This window comes from Ammospiza caudacuta, chromosome 1 (genome assembly GCF_027887145.1).
Source record: "Ammospiza caudacuta isolate bAmmCau1 chromosome 1, bAmmCau1.pri, whole genome shotgun sequence".
NCBI lineage: Eukaryota > Metazoa > Chordata > Aves > Passeriformes > Passerellidae > Ammospiza > Ammospiza caudacuta.
This window is the reverse complement of record NC_080593.1, coordinates 125629557-125648208: the sequence shown is the minus strand read 5'-3', so window position 1 is coordinate 125648208 and position 18652 is coordinate 125629557. Positions and strand designations below refer to the sequence as shown.

The window sequence follows — 18652 nt, the reverse complement described above, 5'->3', positions numbered from 1 at the left end:
TGTTCTTTAGATATGAAATCACTATGCTAATGTTGATTAAGCAGATATAAGACTTGTCTCTGAAACTATCTCTGCATTTTTTCACTGTTAAATGTTCCCAAAAAAATTAAATATTGAAATGCATGAATGAATTTTGTCCGTCTTCTTTCTTTCCTTCTGCCTATGACAGAGACAGAGGTTAAAGATGAAATTTGAACCTAAATGTATGATTGGAAGGTTGCATCAGTCTCCCTGGCATCTCAGCACTTAAGTTGCTTCTACTGTGACCAGTTCCAGTGCTGCATCAGGTGTCTGTATTTCTAAAAATGATGGAATGAAAGACATCACACCAGTACTAATGGCATTTTAACATGGAATGACTGTCTTTGCTCTGCTCCTTGATGTAAGAGCAAGGAGCAGGAGAGGATTAGCAACTTCAGCTTTTGACTGCAGTGAAGTAAAAGTGAGAAACTGTGAAACAGATTGTGGCATGAAGCTAATGGAAAGTATGTTGAAAGGATGAAAGCATAGATGAGGACTGGAGGGCCAAAGAGCCAAAGTTCTGCAGATGTGTTTGAAATACCAAAGTCATGAAGCATGGCACAAAAACAGGGTCCTAGAGAGCTGCTCTTCTGTAGCAATGTAATGGCTTTTTGTCTCTAGCACATTAAATCAGTGACAGCTCCAGACAGTGGCTTTAGTTTTGATCAAAGTTCAATGATGATGGGTGGCAATACAAATGGTTATTCTATAATGACAGTGGGAAATATAGGTGAGGACATAGACTCAGATTTAGTGACTTGAGAGCAGGGCCAAAGTGATGGGAAGACAGCCAGAGGCCCATGAATAAACATCCTTGACATGCAAGGGGACAATAACAAGACAGTTACTGGTGATTATCTTTAGGTGTATATTGAGGGTTCAGAGCTGCAAATCACTTGTCATATACACGACCAGGAATGCAAATCCTAATAAATTATGCTCTGTGCTATCCCAAAATATAATAGCAAAACTAAGCTCTTTCCTCAGTTTGATTGCACAAAGAAATGCTTACTGATTGATACACTAACTGTATCATGCCTAAGAAAAGAGGTCTCTACTGCTTTTAAAGAACATCCAACTCTTTATGTGCCAAGGATGCCAACCTATCATGCATAGGTGGTGAGAGGGTAGAATGTTTCAGACATATATCAGAGGATGTAATAGATCACTTCTTAACTAAACCACAACCACTGTCTCATTTATTGACACCCTACTCCTTGTAGAGGAGACAGCAGCAAGGTTTTACATTTGTAGCCAATAAGAATATTTGGGTTTGTATTAGGCTTGTGTGGCCAGGTTTGGGTAACAAGGGGGATGCAGGGGTGTGGCTTCTGTGAGAAGCTGCCAGAAGCATCCCCATATCTGGCCAAGCCACTGCCAGCAGCTCCAAGACTCACCACTGACCATGGCCAAGCCAGCTGGGATTCATAGTCATGTCTCTGTGATAACATATTTAGGAAGGAAAAAAAAATATTATTGTGCAGCCATAATTGTGCTCAGAGAAGAGAGGATTTACAATATGTGAGAGGAACAGCTCTGCAGAAGCCAAGGTCAGCGGAGAGGGAGTGGGAGGAGGTGCTCCAGGCACCTTAGCTGGGATTGCCCTGCAGGCAGTGATGCAGACCACGGTGAAGCAGCTGTGCCCCTGCAGCTGTGCAGGTCAGTGGGGATAAAGAGATCCACCTGCAAAGGAGGAGATCCATGCTGGGCCATGGACGGAAGGCTATGGCCCACACATGGAAGCACATGCTGAAATAGGCTCCTGGGATGGACCTGCAGGCTTGTGGAGACAGGAGCCCAGGCTGGACCAGGTTTTCTAGCAGCACTTGCAACCCCATGGGGGACTCACCCTGGAGAAGCCTGTTTTTGAAGAATTGCATTCCATGGAAGGGGGGTCCCTTGGGAACAGAGTGTGAAGAACTGTAACCCATAGCAAGGACTCTGGAGGAGTTCATGGAGAGCTATCTCCTGTGGGAAGGACCTCATGCTGGAGCTGGGGAAGGACTCCTCTCCCTGAGAAACAGTGTGTGATGAACTGACAATAACTCCCATCCTCATCTCCCTCTGCCTCCTACAAGGCACAGGAAGGAGGAAGGAGTGGGAGAGAAGGTATTTTAAAGATTTTATTTTACTTTTCATTATCTTGCTCTGATTTTGATTGTTTATAATTTCTACTGATTTCTGCAAGTCAAGTCTGTAATTCCCATGACAGTAATTGGTGGGGGATCCCTCCCTGCCTTTATCTCAATTCATGAACCTTTGGTTATGTTTTCTCTCCCCTGTCCCTTTGTGGAGGAGAGTGACAGAGTGGAGTATCTCTGGTGGGTGTCTGGCATCCAGCCAGGGTCAAACCACCACAGTCTTTTCCAGTGTAGGACTGGGGTGAGAAGGAAGAAGGAAACTTCTTGGGAGTATAGACAGAGGCAGGGAACAGAATTACAGTACAGGTGCTAGAAATTCTTTTGCATTGAGTGGGAAGAAAGGCAAGGCTTTTCTCTAAACCGAAGCTGAACCTAATCACACAAGCTATCAGAGGAAGTGCAAATAGGAAATCAAAGGACAGCACAATGCTGTAAACTTTTAGATTATGTGGTGCAGAAGTTAAGGGTGTATTCTCTCAAGGATGAAGCAAAGATATCTGTCCTCGCATCTAGATACTTCCATAAAAATCCCCCAAATTTCCTTGAATTAAGGTCAAATCCCAGAGAAGCAGCTAGTGAAAAACAAGAGTGGAATGAGATGTAAAAATAGGAAATGATGAAGGCATCCCATATCCTGAGGGGAAGACAGGTAGTGGTGTCTTAACCAAGATAGCTTTCTGGCAGGTAAATATAAATCCAATTCTAAGACATGTTTGATGAAGTATTAAATCTTCTAATTTTCCATGTCTCTATTCACACTTTTTAATCAGGGGACCTTAGTGTGTCCCTCTGACCAGAAGGGTGATGGTAAAGCAGCAGGAAATTTAGCCTTTCAACACCTGAACTTGAATAACGCCAGCTGGTCTGCGGCTGTAGTTGTTTTTCAGCACTCAGTTTCTTTGGCCCCATCAAGAGTGTATGAGGACAAATGACACTGTGATTTTCAGTGGACAGTGGGAAGACCAAGTAGATGTGGCCAGGATGTTTTTTCTGATTTTAGAATTTGGTTAGGATGAAAGATTGAGATCAATCCCTGAGTAGTGCATGCAGAATATAAGTGAGTTTTGTCTCTTGGGTTTCTAGGAAAATACATGATGGAATAATGTCCAGAGGCAATGGAGATTTTATTTCAAGTGGAGAAAGAAGAGAGGCTTTTTTTTTTTTTCTTCTTTTTTTTTGCTTGGCTAGCTATATTGGGTGGTTTGTATATAGGTTCTTGGAAGTGGTATTACCACTTCCAGAATAAAGAGAGAAAACATCATCCCTGCTGACGGTACCAGATTTTCAAAGCTATATATACTCTGGACAGATGTCTCCAGCAAGGTGAAGGGACTGCATTATGTTGATAGAATGCTAAGTATACTTTAAAATATAATATTAGCTTTAAGCCCAAAGCTATCAGCATGGGAGAAAGCACATTCAGCCATTGAAAGGGTGTCCTTGCCAGCTGGTTGGGAAATTACAAGCCTGACTCAGTATATACTAAGCACTTACTTGTTTTTGATGGATGCTTATGTACCCCATCATCCTGGGTAAAGGGTTGTAATTATAAATTAGTGCTGTTGTCCTTCACACCACAGCTTTTTTCCTTTTCATTGTAAGGTGGCCTTGGGAAGGTATAAATACAGATTCATTTTACAGATTTGGTGAGAGTGGCATGAAGTATCACCTGATCTCCACAGAGATGGCCCCAGAGATGCAAACCCAGGTGTTCTCAGAGCCTCCTTTAATGGGTAATCTACAGTGTTGATGTTTTTGAGGTGAAAGACGGTAACAATCTCTCTGTCCATTCTGTTTATTCTAAAGCAGATGCCTAAATATTGTTGCAGAGAATTTGTATGAACCTGGGTGGGCCTGGTTTTCAAACAAACTCATTCACCCACAGTCGTGACTAAGATGACAGGAAAGAGAAACTGAAAATTTGGCCTCAGTGTGTGTTATATTTACGAAGATAAAAAAAAGTCTTTGCCTGGAGCACATGAATAACCAAGCATTTGTCATAGCTGATATTAGTGTTTGAGAGAAAGGTAAAAGTGTAGATGGAAAGAGAATGTCTGGTGCCTTGAGAAATGAAAATGGAACAAATTGGACATTAGGCAAACATCACATTTTCCTTAAAACTGGCTGGATGGTGAGAAGAGGTCATAAAATTGCAAGTAACAGCAAGGGCAATAACATGGTGCTACAAAGTAACACATCTATTATACCTTTAAAAATAATCTGATGCCTTATCTCCTAGACTCCATGCATGTTTGGGGGGCTATTTACAGGTTAGAGTTTGCAGTGGATGCCCATGATTCAATATTGCCATCTTTAATATTAACAAAACTATATGGCACATCTCTGTAATATTCCTGGGAGCAATAGGTACAGGTGCTGGTCACTGCAGAGTTAAAGCTGCTTTGGCATCTACCCATGCTTTTTTGCTAACGAACCATCTGGCTCAGTATGAGAAGTTGCTCAGCCACAAATCAGCAGTTTTCTTGCAGATGTTTGCTATTCACTGCTTCTCAATTCCCTTACTCCCAGTTCTTCCTCCTGCCTCGCACAACTCTCACTTTGCCATTTATCTCAATTCTTTCTTCAGAGGTAGCTTTGATTGCAAATACTCTGGTGTGTGGGACTCTCATTATAATTATGTCTTTCTACATTCAAAACACTAAATTTCAGGATTTTGAAAGTAAAGATTTTCCCTCTAAAAGGAAGGAATGACATTTTCTGCAGACTGTGCTGGGTTACATTTCTGTCCTGGATGTACCAAGTTGAAAAAGATAAATATCACAACCTACTTTCCTCCTCTTTGAATTGCACTTCAAAAGCTAAGTATTTAAGGTCCTAGACATGATGGTTTTCATTATAACAATCATGTTGCCATTTTCCTGTAGAAGGAGCAGAAAATGTGCTACATTCTTCTACACTTTCATAAGTTATGTAGCAACCCATTCACAAACATGTACAGAGGAATCAAAATATACTCAGGAAATTGGGCTTTCCTCTTGGAAGCAGGTAAATTATGGGGACTGAAATCTGGACCTTGATGTTGGTGTAGAAGAGAAATTCTGCAAGGGAGAGATAAGTCTTGTGGTCTGTACAGCATTTTTATGAACTAAACCATCCTACTTCAGTTCTGCCCTTTATTTTCTCTGGGGTGATTCCATTCATCTGCATTTTCTTTTACTTACCTCTTCCTTAGCTCTGGGGGTGACATTCCATTTCCTGTGTAATTTATATGAAAATTAACCTTTCACATTGCTGAAAATCCATGTGGGTGGAAATAATGTCATCTGTGAATTACCCAGTAACCAGAGGCTTTTGAACAGACCCTGGAAGGCATTCAGTACAAACTAATTTACCATGCTTTCTGTAATAGCAGATCCTTTCCTAAAGCTGTTCTCCTGCAAGATATTGCTGTACTGACTCAGCATGGATTTTAAGATTTTACAAAAACCTGTTTATCTAGAAAACTTTAATTTGAAACAAAAATAATAAGGATGAGAAAAAAAAAAAAAAACTTGTTTGAAAAGTAGGAAAATATGGAAGAAAACCTCAGGCTTTAATCAATATCTGTGTGGGAGACAGCAATGTTTGCAGAAGGTAGCAGCTTCATGAGGGGTTGCTTTTACCTATTTGCTTTCTTCTAGTGAGTAGTGAGTTTAATGGATAGAGTCCCTCCAGGTGGGCAATCACAAAACTAACATTTTTATTCTCCTGACAGAAAATTGCATGTCTTTTTCCTAGCATAAAATGACATTTCCCCTAGAAAATTCTGATGCTTTTGCATAAGTGCTTTTCCTTGTTAGATTATTTCTCTGAAGAAGCATTTCCCACTGGTTTTAACAGTCTAGGAAAATTCTTGAGCAAATTCTTCTTTTTAGTCACTTGTTTTTAGTTAGCATGCTGCTCTGACAGCACAGTCTCTCCCTGGGTATCTTGGAGACCATAGTTCTTCTGTCTTCAATGCTACCAGGTTAATGTGAGGATAAGAGATGATTTACAGATACTTTTGATCTGGTTTTGACTCTGAAAGTTTTTCCAACAATTCACTGGGAAGAATAAACCCTTTCTTTGCTCACAGTAATGGCTGAAGGTGCTGGAGGGGTCTGGCCCTAATTTCTACAGGTACAACTACCTGTTCTGACTGGTGTAAAAAGAAATTAGCTGAACAAATCAAGATCATTGTGTTCTGTCTTTTCATGCCACAACTACAAGAACTTTGGATCTCTTATCATTAGACCTTGTGCTGTCCAGTGAGCAAAGTCCATCCATCTTCTCTAAAATCCTCTCCCTATTGTTAACAACTTTCCTCCCTTAAAATGTGTGTATCAGCAGCATTTACCCAGTGCATTTTAAGACTCCATTTCAATTTATTATATTGGACATTTCAGAGATGCCTCTTTCTGGATGTTTCTTTACAAATGTTAAAAGGAGGTTTCTCTCCCTCTTAGATAGTTAACAACCATGTGCTGGCCATTGTTCCTCATCATTCTCGTGGACAGTGATCCATCCTCTGAGCTGAAGCTGACAGATGGCCATAATTTCTGTAATGAGAGGGAAGCTTTGAAAAAAGCCACTGTGTTAGAACCTGAAAATTACAATGAAGAAAACATGAGGATTGGTTTATGCTACTGGAAATGGTGACAGTCATAAGTATAGCTAGAATCCTAAATTCTACTCTGTTCTTAGAAAAGTTCTCAATTTTTGGTTTTAAATTCCTAAAAATAAACCACAGCATAACTGAATGTGGATGTTGGAAAGGAACAGAACCAAGGTCCTAAATCTGATATTATTTATTTTTCACATTTATATTTGTATCAGATTGACAGTATTGCTTCAGTAGATATTTTAAAAATGTTTGTAGTCTTATGCATGGGTTTTGTATTTATCAGACCTATAGTCAAAGGACCTTGAACTCAATTAAAGAACGTTACTCATATAAATTATTTCAGACAACCTCTTTTGCTACTTGCTGTCTTTGAGTCTTTAAATGTTATCCTTATGTTAAGGCAATATGTTGTGAAGTCTGAATTCATTAATAAGGAAGAGCCTATCAACCACCTGTGAAATATCTGAAGGTAAGTATTTGTTGTGGTTTAGGAAAGGTGTTCCCACTGAAACACTCCAAACCATGTGGTGCTTGCTCACTCCTCCTGCTCCCTTCCTCTCCCCCTGTGGAGGGCTGGAGAGCAGAGTTGGAGTCACAAAAGGTAAAATCATGAGCTAAGAAAAAATTACTTAAAGCAACAATGAAATATGAAATTAACAGTAACAGCAAAAATATTGATAAAAGGGTGTATGAGAAAGGCAAACAATTCACATGTGAAAGGCTCACCATGGGGAAACTGGCAGGACACAAACTACCACCATGCTCCTCTGACTTGGAAGGGACCCCTTCTCCTGTCCCCAGAAAATGGGGTGAGGTGCTACAGAGTACCCTCTGTGTTTGCAAAAATTAACCCATCCTGCCTAGAGCCAGGGCAAATTTCACTGTCCTCTAGAAAATCTGAGCTGTTTGGTGCTTTGGAAAACACAGGAGTTCCCAGTGCCCTGTTAAACAATCCCATCAGGTTGCAGCTGATAGGTGACCCCATTAGATTTCACAAATTGAATTGCTCCTGGATTTCCCCTGGGATTAGCAGGCGAAGCATCTCTGATGAGGATTTCTGAGAAGAATAAAGCTTGCATGCTGGAATCAGCCCTTCTGCTAGAAGAGAGAAGGAGAAAGGGGAATTAGGCAGTGAAGACATGAGTGTTATCCTGTATGGCCCTGGTTAAAGGGATGGATGGTGCCACACAGAGCTTTATTTTCTGTACCTGAACTGAAATCCAACTCAGGCTTCCCTGACATCTTTCTTTCTAAAAATTAGTCTTTCTTTGGGGACTAAACCCACTCTTTTCTCCATGCATAACACACCTACTCTGTCAGATGAGGGGGGCTGGGTGGCCTCTATTAAAATACACAGGCCAGTGTCCCTTTGTAGATGGTGACAGGAAAGTTTAGAGGAGAGTTTCTCAGGATTTGTGTGAAATCCTGAATTTGAACTGGAAACAGAACCTTGAGCCAGTCAGGCAGTGCTAGGATTATTGTCATCAGGATGCTTCTAGTGATTCAGTCAAGTACTTGTGGCTGCTGTGAAACCAGAGGACAGACTTCTTTGGTTTCTGGGATATTAATTTTAGGAATACAGCCATCTCTTTCTAATCACAATAAGAGAAATGCACTTGCAAAGGCTGATTCTACACCACTCTCTAATCACTGCCTGTGGCAGAAGCTTAATGTTACCAAAATCCTAATTTAATATCAAGTGAGCCTGGGATGAACCTGGACTGTATTTGAAAGCATGGTAAGGAGTAAATCTGACTTTCCAGACATTTCCAAACTAGCAAATACAAATACCCACCTAACATCCTCTAGTTTCCCAGAAAGCAAGACCTGCTACAATGAGAGCATCAGCTACTGGGAGCTCATCCCCAGCTCTCCTGCAGCACTTGATGTACATCAATACACCATTACTGATTCCCCGTGACAGCCATACAGGAGGTCTCAGATACCTTCACTTGCCACAGATCTGAGCTGTCTCACAACTTACATTCCTCAGGAATGATGAGATTTTTACTAAAAAGTGATTTCAGTCAAAAAGGGAAATTTACTACTGACTGGTTCAGGACTGTGGACACTAAGGAGGAGTAATTTGCTGGCACTTCCAACGAAAGGGAGATAAAATTCACATTTGTGTTGGTTTTCACATAATTTCAACCCAATAAACACTGGCTGAGAAAAAGGAGTCAGAGAGGGATTAAATCTCAGCTTGTTTCAGTTGACAAAGAGAAGGCAGGATCACAGATAAAAACTGCTATTCTCTCACTCTACTGTCTAGTATAAAGTGGAGTTAGAGATTATGAGATCTTTAGGAAATCACAAAGCAGTTTCTTCATATACATTGAGCAAAGTGTGTGTTTAACTGTTATGCTTAACATTGTTTTCACACATTTTGATTTTTTCTTTGACTGCTCTGTCTCATTTACCTCCTGCTATTGCAATCATTCTCCTACAGACTGAGGAAGCAAAAATTGCTGGTGATTGGAGAGCTGCACCTGAGTGACACAGGTACGCTCTCTGTACAGATAACCTAGTGGAGAAGGAAGTATATTTGCTGTTGCTGACATTTTGTAAAAGGCTATAGGCAACTGCAAATACTCTTTATAAGAATACAGAATTCTTCAAAGCTGTTCCTTTAAATTCTTCACTTGCATCCCTGAGTATTTGAAACAGAGATAAGAGTTCTTCATCTTTGGCCTGAGTTTATTTTCCCTGTTAAGCAGGTTCTTGCACAACGGTGTGCTGCAACTGACATTTGTCATTTAGAAAAATCTGATGTTTTTAGCTTGCTGAGTTTATCACTTGTCTTGTGTCATGTCAGACAAACTGTTTAAAAGTTTTTCCTCTTGTATGGTTTGATCAGGCAGGTGGACTCCTGCTTCAGCTGCTGTTGGTGAGGTTTAGGCAGCTCCCTGAGGTGATGGATGCGTCTGTTCAGGTTGCTCTTGTGCTGTCCATGCCTAGTTCTGCTATTGAAAACAGACTCACCACTTCCACTCACTCAGATCTGCCTTCTTTCTGACTTCAGTAAGCCTATACCTGCTCTCAGGACCTGGACATACTTCAGCTGCGATTATACCAAAGAGAAATGAAAAAGCTCCCAATTGAAAACTCCCTACCTCATCCATTTATTTTGTGGTTGGTTTCTAGGACAGATTTGCATGTGCTCACAATGAAATGCGCATCAAACTGACAAAGTTTCCCTTTTATGCTGCTGAAAGATACCCAGCCAGTCTGAGGAAGCACGCAGCTGCTCAGCCAAAAGGTTTGGGGCTTACACATTTCTACATTTAACCAACACAGAGACAACTATTTGGATAGCAATAGCTGGCATTTATCAAGGTTCTCAAAGTATGGTTCAGCCAGTGCATGTAATGAATAAATAGAATGCCAGAGAGGAAAAATCAGATGTGGACTAGATGAGAGAGGCATGGCTGGCCTCACACAGATACTTATGCATAATCCAATTTGAATTTTGAATTAATTTTGCCTAGATTATGAAGGGTATGAAATTTGTCTTGGTTCTGCTGAATACACATATTCTTGATTACTCCTTCTTTGCATGATGCTCATCTTTTAATCCTATAAATCTTTGTTTTATCCTTCCTAGTTTAGTAACTGGATTCTCAGAAGAGGTGGAAAATTGTTTCCTGCATTACTGGAAGCTTTTAATTGCATTATTTCTTCTGATGCTCTTTGAGGTTTTAGGAAAACAGGTATGCTTGAAGAAACCTGGATACCTCTGTCCTATAGATATAAGACTGCTTTTAAAATAAACACTCTGCATTTTAAGGTTGTCCCCACTAGAAATACATGATTTTTAAAGATTGCCAAGAGTGGGATTGATGAAAGACCTGCTTAGAATGTGCTGGGAAGTCAGAGTCAAAACTATCAAATGCTGGAAATTCTGAGAGATGTAAGAATTAGAGGGTTTTTATTGCTAGATTAAGTGGCACTTATAGCAATCTGTCCATTTTTTGTGGCAAATATTCTGGAAAATAATATACTGAGGAGAAGTCTTCTATGCTTCTGAGTACAGTGCACAATTACAATGATAGGGAGAGTTGAGCCACTGATTCTGTGAATAACTGGTTTGGAGTTTCATTTCAAGGCACCAGTGACAGTGCAGCCTTTTCTGGGTCCCAGAAGATATGCAGAAGTTCAACTTCTTTATACATCTCTGTCCCTCTGAAGTCACCATTGCACAGGGGACAGTTAATCTTATGGGTAATTTTACACATTTTGTTACATCAGACCAAGAGCTCAGAATCATGCAACCTTTCAGACAGGGGACAGGAATTCTTCTATTCTCACATTTAATGGCATCTGTCAACCCCCTGGCACTTGCTTAAAATCAGCTTTAGACATTCTAATAACCTCAACGCATTTCTTCTCAGAGGTTTAAAGACATTAATGAGAGATAAGACAAAATATATTCTGTGGTTTCCTTTTGGAAGTGTATCCCCACCATTTGTGCATGTTTTAAATGACTACATGTAATGACTTTGAGGCAGGGTCCTGCTTTGAGACTGAGGTTTGCTGGAGAGATTTTGGGGCTCTTTGTTCTATGGTCTTTCTGTCTTTCTTGGTAGGCAACCCCATCTTTTCTTTAACTGGCCTAAACTTTAAAGAGGACATTTCCCCTCTTGTTACATTTTATTCTCCCAATACATTTTGGACTTTCTTCTTTAAGTGTACTTATATCTCTCTGACCCAAACTGGTTGATTCTTTAAAAATTTATCTCATATTTCATGTTTTACATCCATGGATCTTTCTTCCAGTCCAACTGTCATTACAATTCTGGTTTCCAAAACCATGTTAATAAAATCACCGACCTGGAAAGCTTTCAGGGAATCCATGCCAAAAGTCACTTTTAGTGAAGGACCAAGTACAAAGTTTAGTAAGGTGCTATAGACCTAGTATATCTTTTGATTATCAGCCAATATTAGTTCTTTTGAATGAACCAGATGTGACTCGTTATTAGTTATACATTGTTATTTCAAATCAATTTTCTTTTTATTCTTATGGAGTGACAGTCTGATAATACCCCTAAAATTAATTAGTTTACATACAGCTGATGAGTCTGGTTTCTAGAACTCCTTATTTAAACATACCTACATCACTAGACCTAGGAAAAGAGAAGCCAGATAAGAAACAGTTCCTACCAGTGAGGTCTGTGAAACAGTGGGCAGCAACCAATCCTTTTGGGTGACTCTACTTCTTTATCAAACAGATAAGATATATATAGACAAGAAGAACACAGAAAATAGCTGTTGTAAGCTATGTGTGAAACCTATTGAGAAGCCATGCAGATCCATTTGAAAAGATTTAGGTCAGTTCAGGCCTTTACAACGAACATTTAAAGACTAAGACTAATGTCTGCAAGTGGTGCAACTCGTGCATTTTCATTAGCCTAAGTGCAAATATGGAAATATACATCAGAGTGGGTCTGACCCTCAGTGTTATCCAGAGCATACTCCTTACTCATAGAATGCCCTCCTAAGGACAAATGTAAAGTGTAATCTTATTTGATAATGTATGTTCACGTCTCAGAAGATGCTGGGGAATTATGAGCCTTTGACAGACTTCTTTTTGGCTTAAGCAATTAAGAGAAATGAAACTCTGCAAGATTAAATTTCTCCTTTGGACCATGTATAGTTTTATGACTTTTTCTATAACCCCATAAAGTAACAAAAAAAGATAAGCACTGAATTTTCAAATAATTGTGCAGCGATTTAGCCAACTCCTATTGAAGTTTGGACTTTGAAAATTACTTATATGAAAATTATATTCTTGGCCTTTAGAACTCCTTTGGGAAGCATGTCCTCTCAGGGTGTGACTATAGGGAGTTGTTGAAGTTTAAACTATTGGGCACAGATGTTTTAAGTTAGATAGAACATATCCTCAACATTAAGAAAATGGGATTCTTCCAGTGTTGGGGAAGTGAAATTGCTGTATAAAGCAGTGCTGAGGCCCTCCAGAGGCATGGCAGGGGTCTGTCCTTAATAACCAAAATTATTGATGCAGGAAAATGAAATGAAAGTCAGTAAATTGCTGATGCAATGGAGTTCAGTGGGTTATTTAGTCCATTCTATGCTGAATTGGTCTCTACCATACATTATTCTCTACCTTGCCCAGCTCAGGTGTAAATAATGGAACTGACGCTTTTCTTGCTAAATTTACAAAAGTAATGGCTTCCTCTTTCTGTTCACTTGACAGGCTAAAACGTATTTAAGTGGATAAAAATGATGGTAGACCAGAATTTGTCTGAATTGCATGTAGAGTTCATTAAAGCAGCAGCCTCTGGTGGAAGTTTATTCATGTGCGAAAGTACCTGCAGGCCGGTCTGGATCCGTGCTGGAGGCTGAGTGGACGTAGCTGCTGTGGGAGGAATTTGATGAAGCTGCAACCTCTTACAGCTACAGCACTGGATGTAGCAGGCATGAAAAAATACTTGTCCTTACTTGTGGACGTTTTTCCATCACACAGGAGGGGGAAATTTCAAAAAGATTAAGCAGAGCAGAAGATCTCTTTTGGAAATGGTTTTCTGAAATCAACTGAGTCTAGGAAATCCTTATGGAAAATCAACTGATCACAGTAATTTGTATACACATATACACGCTGCAAGACTTTGTAAGTTGATTAAAGAAGATCAGAGGAGAAATCTGTACCATTAAAATATCTTGAGTAATTAAAATTCCTGTTGCTATTGAATACCAACAGTTCTTTTAAAAATCTATTTCTATAGCTGGGTAAGACTGTGGGACATGGAGCCTGGCCCTATTGCACCATAATTGGGGCAGGGCCTGATGTTTTGCCAGCTGCCAGTCCCACTGGGTTGGATGGGGCATATGCGCTGTGCCTGCCCTGCTCCAGCCTGAATCTGCCTCCATCTCTGCAAAAAGTGCAACTGCAGGGGGGTTGTAGAAGTCTGTGTTAAAACTGTGCAGCCCTATGGTTTCAGTCTGGCCTGGTGAATTACCACAAGTGGGGCCCAAACCAATCTGGTTTGCATAATATTAGAAATAAAGGCCTGGGTGTATGATTATTTTGGCAAGCACTGGCAATGTTTAGGATGTTTTTTTGTCCTCAGGAAGTCTAGCCACTCACTAATACATGGGGAGGCATTGGAAGCATGAGGTGACTTGTCCTGTCTCAGATTAGCTATTAATTGCCAGGCAATCAGAAGGTATAATCAGAGGTATTTTAAGTACTTCTGACTATTTATTATTTCTGTGAGTGGCTATCAAAGCCTAAGTAGCAGAGGTGATAGGCTTTTACTCATGAAGTATCAAGCTACCTAGAGAGAGGCCCATTTCACTCTCCCAGGGTAGGTTTGGAGTACTTTTGTTTCAGGCCAGCTGGCAAAGCCTTTTACTGATACTGTAACATCTGAAGGACTATCTAAATTCTTAAATGCTCTGGGACAGGGCCAGAGGATAAAGAACCTTATACAAGGAAAGGCTCTTGGGGTTTGCACAGTCTGGCCACTGGGTCACCAGTAAAGGCTGGGCTTCATCCACAGAATGAGGAAAGCTCAGCAAAACCCAGTAGCTATCCCCTAGCCTTTGGAATGCACCCTGGCAGCAGAATCCCCCTTGCAAGACCCATTCCCAGCACTGTGTTTTGCCAGCCCTTCCCCTGCCCTGAGAAAGGCTCTCTGTGTCAGAAGCCTGGGTAGTCAAATAAAGCAATTCTTCCTTTCCTGCTTTCCTCTCTTCTGTCTGGGATTCCCAGCACTGGGACCTTGTCCTGCCAGAGAAGGAAGGGACAGAGTATGTGAGCAAGCAGGCCGGCCTGTGGGGCATGCCAAGGTGTGCTCATGCTGAAGACAAGCAATCTAAGAGCCTTGGGAAGTGCATCATCTCAGAAAGCCAGGGGGACCATGGTTACTTATCACAGCAAAGAAGGCCAGGAAATTTGGGTTACTATTTTTCTAATTAATGTTTTAATCACTTTTTTTTTTTTTAATGGTCAGAGTAAATCTATTTAAGGTTCCCCACTGATTTTAAAGAGGGAAAGAAAAGATTTTAAATTAGAGCTGTACAGTTCATGTACCTAATGAATCAATAGTAATTGAATATAATGGAAACTTCTTCAAAGCACACATAAGGAGTATAGTAAAACCTCCTTTAACAGGTTTAGTTCCATGCCAGTGACCTTTTAAAAGGATTCTCCATCGTATACTGGCTCTACTCTATGTGTTTTTCCTATATATTCTCTGGAGTTAATCCAGGTATTATATGCTTGGATATACAGTGGTATGTATTGTAGTTGTGGATATTAGGTACAGTCACAGACATAGTTGTTATTTAATAGACTTCCTAAAATTGTTATTCTCTGTATGTGGTTTTATGAAAGGTTAAACGGATTTTATTATCCCCACAGACTATAAAAATAGCCAATATATTTTCATTTCAATTGTTTTAACTACTACTTTAATCTAAAAGTTAAGGCTACAAAATATCGTCAATCAACAGACTGGAAAAAGAAAATATATGAGATGAGAAGCCATACTGAATTAATGATGTCTTAGCATCACATTAATCATATTTCCTTAGTAAAAAAGAGGGATTCATAATGAAACTTCTGCAGATCAAGAAATCATTGAACAATACAAGGTTTCTGGAGAAGATCCTTCTCTAAGGAAATCCCCACAACTAATCCTTCAAAGAAAAGCCTACGGGTATGGATGCAGACTTGAACCTTCAGAACGTTCTTACACATTTTTGGAGGACATAACCCTAGCAGGCTAAGGATACAACAGTTGAATTGACATTGCCTTACTGATGAGGGTGATTTCTGAATCTCACACAAAGGCGCCTTTACAGAGTCTAGCCCATTTAGGTATGGCTGCAGATATAATCTGTGCTGGCTCAGCTCTCTTTGTCCTGCTGTGACTTCGTCTGCCCTGGCAGCTTGCCGTGCTGGACCTGCAGGGCTCACAGGGCAAAGCACTCGAGCAGACCTGGGCTGGGGGCTCAGCCCCCTCCTGCTGGAGCACAGGCGGAGGGGACTGGGCAGGAAGAGCTCAGCAGGCAATGAGGTACTGCTTCATTTCCCCTGGAAATCAGCTCCTTCAAGAACTGCACTGGTGCCCGAAGGGTTTCTGCCTTGTGCAATCCACGGGATTGTTCAGTCTTGTTTTGTGTGGGGTCTTTATTCACAGAGGAAGGTACCAGCCTTTCAACTGAAGAGCAAAGACACTTGACTGGGACGGAGGGAAGGACGCTCAAATACACACACACACTAAAACCACAGTGCTTTAGACCTGCACAGCTTCATTTTTGTCATCCACACTACACTGGATCAGCTCTCATCACACAGGGTAAAAAGTCCTTACCCTGAGAAAAGCCAAGCATGAGGGCATTTACCTGCTTTACATGACCTAAATCAGAGTTTAGGAACTTAAACTTTCATTTTCAAAAAGCTCTCCAGGTTTCATTTTTATGAAGAATATGCAACCTGAGGGAATGCCAACACTATAAAGCCAGAAGGCATCAATAAGATGCACATATATGAAATATATTTACATTATACAATAATATGTTTAATTTAATAGAATGCATTAAGTACATTTAATATCATGATTTTCAGATGAATATCTTTCTTCTCAAGGGTCTCTGTTCTAATTCTGGAATATTCATATATCTCAATCTTTCCTTAAGAGAGAAAAAAAAGCTACAATGCAAGTTTTTGGACCAAGTAATTGAAAATCTGAAATTAAAATGTGAGGGGTTTTTTTTAGTTAAGCTATTCCCATAAAAAGTCTGATGTATTGGCTGACTAAGATGTCTGTTATGTCCTGCCAGAATTTAGATCTGAGCTGAAATGTCTCTTTTTATATGTTTTCTGTATTCAAGAATTCTTCCTCGAGCCTATCATCTGGTGTTATGCATTAAAATTCTTAAAATTCCGCAGCTTTGTAATAAATTTAGAAGCCTTTAATATCTCAGTATAAAAAAGAGGGAGCTAGGCTGTGCTTATTTGAACTTGAGTTACTATTACCAGAGAACGCTGGTGTCTGGAGCACCTGAATGTCCTTCCTAGGGTTGCTCCTGGCAAGTGGTGAGGAACAGCCAGGCAATTCAAAAGCATAATTAACTTCTGGATGCTCTTTTCTGACGTGATAACCCAAGGTTATAATGTGTTATTTAGGTGGTCCCAAATTGCATATTAACTGGAGGATCTCTGCTGGAAGTAGCTCCACCAGAAGGGTTTTCCAGGATTCCTTTCTAGTTGTGGCAAGTTTTTAATCTACTAAAAATATGAAAAATTTAGGGGGAATTCATTGCTCCACTGATAAAAAGCTCCCCCCTTTTTTGAGTTTGCTTTTCCAAATGGATTTCTCTCTTGAAAAATTGATATAACAGTATTTAAGTAGACATAGTAATGCTTACATACCTCAAAAGAACATTGTGGGACATAACTAGCTGATTAATTGACTTTTGTGCTAGGTGAGCTATTTCTATAAATTCTTAGATTTCACATGTGTATCAAAAATGAGATACATGGGTAAATGTATAGTAATACATACAGGGAAAAGCAATTTTGACTCAACATGTAAAATGTTGTGTTTTGAGAGACCATTACAACTCAGGAATGAGACCTTGAGGACCATGAAATTGTCAGGTTAGTGTTCAGCAGTAGTATGAATAGAAAACAAATATAAATATAGAGAAAGAAATAAAGGAGAAAAAGAAGACATACTTATGAAAGCAAATACATTAATGGTTTTCCCACACTTTCATGGTTGTGTACAATTTTGGTCCTCCCATCTTCAAAAAGTATCTCCTTAAAGGGGAAAAGGTTCAGTGCATAGTGACAAGGACAATTCACAGTTATGGAGCAACTTCTGTGTAAGGAAAACGAAGATAATCTGCCAGTTTTAGTTCAGATCAGGCATGTGCTTTTGATATATATCTCCAAATCATCCTCACTTACTGCACTTTGGCTCAAACAGAGGCCAGTCTTGGAGCACTTGAACTGAATTCCATTTGGAAACAAAACCAGCCTATGCTGGAACATGTGCAATTCTGGAACAAGCCCAGTGCAATCCAACTGCTAATGACTATACAATCTGCAGGACCATTTTTATACTAATTGGAAGAAAAAAGCCTGCTGAGGGTCCTGGCGACTCTACATCAATTATTTTGTTTTACAAATGCACTCCTGTAATCTACTGTACAATGTGAATAGCAGAGGTGAGTGCTTCAACATGGAACATAAATGATTTGGGAGTAGAAGATGATGGGAAGTTCTTTCCATTTGGAAGATGGGAGAGATCCACACAATGCTGAGTGGGATGGTGAGGAATGCTAGAGACCAACTAACTGATCATTGTATTTTTCAGATGCAGATCCCATGGAATTAGGTTAATTTGAGTCAGGTTTAAAACAAAGGAAAGGGTATGGTTCTTTGTGTGGCATGCAGTGAACCTGTGGAGCTCCTTGTCAAAGGATGTTTCATATGGGTGGGTGTGAAAGCAGACTGGAAAAATGCTTGGGGGAGAGATATGTTGAAGTTTACTAATTGGGTTACCAGTTGTGCCAGAATTGGAAAATCTCTGTCTGAAAGTGGGTAGATCCCCTATGTTCCCTTTTCTTTCTCTTCCCTACTTGTCCCCTTACGACCACAGCTGAAAGAACAACATAGTAAGCCCTTGCTCTGAGGCAGTGTTATATTCTTTCTTGTATTATATTTTGTTTCTATATACTTTAAAAAAATATTAGATATAAGAAGTGCTGTGAAAATGAGCTTGGAATACACAGATCTGAATTTTACCTTTGTGGCTGGTGCTGTTGATTTCCGCACTAGAAATGCTTCTCAAAACCTGTGCATGTTAAATTAAAGTGTGTTTTTCTAAGGAACTTTTAAAAAATTAGTAATTCA

The 18652-nt window shown here is 40.0% G+C and overlaps 1 long non-coding RNA gene across 1 annotated transcript; it reads left to right on the top strand.

Annotated features, from left to right (window-relative positions):
- The first annotated feature begins 1825 nt into the window (after positions 1-1825).
- Positions 1826-13377, top strand: LOC131567494 (uncharacterized). Its single transcript, XR_009275641.1, has 3 exons — positions 1826-2130; positions 3804-3895; positions 12980-13377. It is a non-coding gene; the product is annotated as an uncharacterized LOC131567494 (long non-coding RNA).
- The last annotated feature ends 5275 nt before the right edge of the window (positions 13378-18652 follow it).